We start from the raw sequence: 3,505 nt of genomic DNA, 5'->3' as shown, positions 1-3,505 counted from the left end.
CATACATTTTCCCCAGCATTGTAGTTGTTTAAAGTGGGAAAGCAATCTGATACCTATTTTTCTGAAACCAGTCTGATACCTATTTTTCTATCATAGCTGGAACTGGAAGCTGTATCCATTAAGTTTTTGCTCTGCTGCAGGACCCTAGGAATCTAAGTCCCTAAGGGAGGAAGGGCTAGGATGACAAGAGGAGGAAGAAGCCGCTAATGTTTAGGCTCCAAAATTCCCAAACTAGCAGAGCTTAAGAGCAACAATCAGGGGGTCTCCTTTTCGTGGCGCCTCGGTGGCAGTCGGCCACTTCCGAATGAAGCTGAACATCTCTTTCCTGGCCACTGGCTGCCAGAAACTCATTGAAGTGGACGATGAACGAAAACTTCGTACCTCTTATGAGAAGTGTATGGCCACAGAAGTTGCTGCTGACGCTCTGGGTGAAGAATGGAAGGGTTATGTGGTCCGAATCAGTGGTGGGAACGACAAACAGGGTTTCCCCATGAAGCAGGGTGTCTTGACCCATGGCTAAGTCCGCCTGCTACTGAGTAAGGGGCATTCCTGTTACAGACCAAGGAGGACTGGAGAAAGAAAGGGCAAATCTGTACGGGGTTGCACTGTGGATGCCAATCTGAGCGTTCTCAATTTGGTCATCATAAAAAAAGGGGAGAAGGATATTCCTGGACTCACCGATACTACTGTGCCTCATCGCCTGGGGCCCGAAAAAGCTAGCAGAATCCGCAAACTTTTCAATCTCTCTAAAGAAGATGATGTCCGCCAGTATGTTGTGAGAAAGCCCCTAAACAAAGAAGGTAAGAAACCTAGGACCAAAGCACCCAAGATTCAGCGTCTTGTTACTCCACGTGTTCTGCAACACAAACGTCGGCATATTGCCCTGAAGAAACAGCGTACTAAGAAAAATAAGGAAGAGGCTTCAGAATATGCTAAACTTTTGGCCAAGAGAATGAAGGAGGCCAAAGAAAAAGTCCAGGAACAGACTGCCAAGAGACGGAGGCTGTCCTCTCTGAGAGCTTCTACTTCTGAGTCCAGTCAAAAATGAGATGTTCTAAGAGTAACAAATAAATAAGATCAGACATCACACACACACAAAAAGAGAGCAACAATCAGGTTCCAGAAAAAGAGTTTCAATTTGCATGTGAATACCACTTTTGCATAAAAAGTCAAGAAAATATTATCTGTTTCAAAGAATGGGAGGACATTTTGTTGATGGATAATATGAAGGAGGTAGAGAGCACCTTAAGCTTACTTTGACGTGTAACTACTAAACACCTGTTTTTCAACAGTATTGTAGGCTGGAGGTTGAAGTGAAATTTCAATTGATTAAAGAAAATGAAGCAATGTGGTCTTTCTTGCCCATAGAGTTTGGAGAGTAAGTTTCAAATTTTCTAAAGAAACTCTCATAAAGATAATTAGTCAAGTGAGTTTCTTTGCTGTGGCAATTCCCCCTCATGAGATATTTACTTCTAATCATTAGAAAATTAAAGAAAATGGAGGGGGGAGGGGAAGCTGGGATGAAGTGAGAGAGTGGGATGGACATATATACACTACCAAATGTAAAATAGATAGCTAGTGGGAAGCAGCTTCATAGCACAGGGAGATCAGCTTGGTGCTTTGCGAAGACCTAGAGGGGTGGGATAGGGAGGGTGGGAGGGAGACGCAAGAGGGAGGGCATATGGGGATATATGTATGCATATAGCTGATTCACTTTGTTATACAGCAGAGATGAATACAACATCGTAAAGCAATTATACTCCAATAAAGGTGTAAAAAAAAAAAAGCAGTGGAAAGCAAAGGTTAAAGTAAAAGAAAGAGATCTAACATGTAGTCAGAAAAAAAAAGAAAGAAAATTAAAGAAAATAATTAAAGTATAGAAACCTAACCAAGCGCTTCTGCAAACTCTGATAATCATACTAACAATAATTAGAAGAGGGGTCCTTTCCACAATTTAAAACTGTGAACCATAAATACTGAAGGAATTTCATTTTCTTTAGTGCACTTAGAGTAATGAAGAAGATAAAAGTGGGAAACATCTCCCCTTAAGATTCATATTTATCCATCTGCAACAATTATCTTACTGATAATTACAACAAAATACATTGTAAAGTATTAGCTAAGCATACTCTTTATAATTCATAAAAGAGAATTAAAATTTTCATCTTTAAAGGAGAAAAAAAGTCTGTTTGAAGGCATTCACTCCTGATCATAAATTGTTGAGCTTTTTGAGAACAAAGAAACGCACTCTGGCTCATTTCAGCAGTAAAAGGATTTTATTTTAAGAAGAATTAAACAGCTAAAGGTCACTAAAGGAGGCCCAGGGATGGATTGCAGCCAGGAACAATGTCTCCACCTGTACTGCAGAGCCGCTCCAATGAAGTCATCAGGGGTCCCCCCAACTGGAGCTCCCTTCAGAGCCAGGCACTGGACATTACCTCCAGACACTCTGAGACTGCAGCTTCAACAAACTGACGTCTCTGCCTTCATCCTTGCCAGATGGATTCTGTGCAGAGCTTACCTCTAACCATCACCAGATTCCAAACAAATTCAGAACAGATATGCCTGATATTGGTGGACCTAGATTCCATGGTTGCATTCTTACTACATAGGATGGTGGGAAAGTAAGTTTCTGGCTTCTACATTAGAGACAACTGCATTCATAAAATGGAATATCACCCCAAACACAAGGACAAATATCAACCATAGCTGCTAAGCATAAGCCAATGAAAAAAAGAATGGATAAATATCTTCTTCTAGGAGTTTTATGGTTTCAGATCTTATATTTAAGCCTTTAATCCATTTTTAGTTTATTTTTGTATATGGTGTGAGAAAGTAGTCCAGTTTGATTCTTTCACATGTAGCTGTCAAGTTTTCCCAACACCATTTATTGAAGAGCCCATCTTTCCCCCCATTGTATATTCCTTCCTCCTTTGTCGTAGATTAATTGACCATATAAGTTTCTGCACAGCAAAGGAAACTATCAACAAAACAAAGACAGTCTACTGAATGGAAGAAGATATTTGCAAACGATATCTCTCATAAGGGGATAGCTTCCAAAATGTACAAAGAACTCGTACAACTCAACAACATCAAAAAAAACAAACAACCCAATTGAAAAATGGGCAGAGGATCTGAATAGAAATGTTCCAAAGAAGACATACAGATGGCCAACAGATGCATGAAAAGATGCTCAACATCACTAATCATGAGGGATTTGCAAATCAAAACCACAATGAGATACCACCTCACACCTGTCAGAATGGCCATCATCAAAAAGGCAACAAATAATCAGTGTTGGCGAGGATGTGGAGAAAAGGGAACTCCCGTGCACTGTTGGGGGGATTGTAAATTGGTGCAGCCACTGTGGAAAACAGTGTGGAGAGTCCTCAAAAAATTAAAGATAGAACTGCCATATGATCCAGCAATTACACCTCTGGGTATTTACCTGAGGAAAACAAAAACACTTACTCAAAAAGATATATGCACCCCGATGTTCATTACA

At 40.3% G+C, this 3,505-nt stretch overlaps 1 pseudogene; it reads left to right on the top strand.

The window, feature by feature from the left end:
* Window positions 1-298: 298 nt before the first annotated feature.
* On the top strand, window positions 299-1,048 carry LOC132372649 (small ribosomal subunit protein eS6-like; annotated as a pseudogene).
* The last annotated feature ends 2,457 nt before the right edge of the window (window positions 1,049-3,505 follow it).

Source organism: Balaenoptera ricei, chromosome 10 (assembly GCF_028023285.1).
Source record: "Balaenoptera ricei isolate mBalRic1 chromosome 10, mBalRic1.hap2, whole genome shotgun sequence".
NCBI classification, from domain to species: Eukaryota; Metazoa; Chordata; class Mammalia; order Artiodactyla; family Balaenopteridae; genus Balaenoptera; species Balaenoptera ricei.
This window is presented reverse-complemented; position numbering and strand designations above follow the sequence as displayed.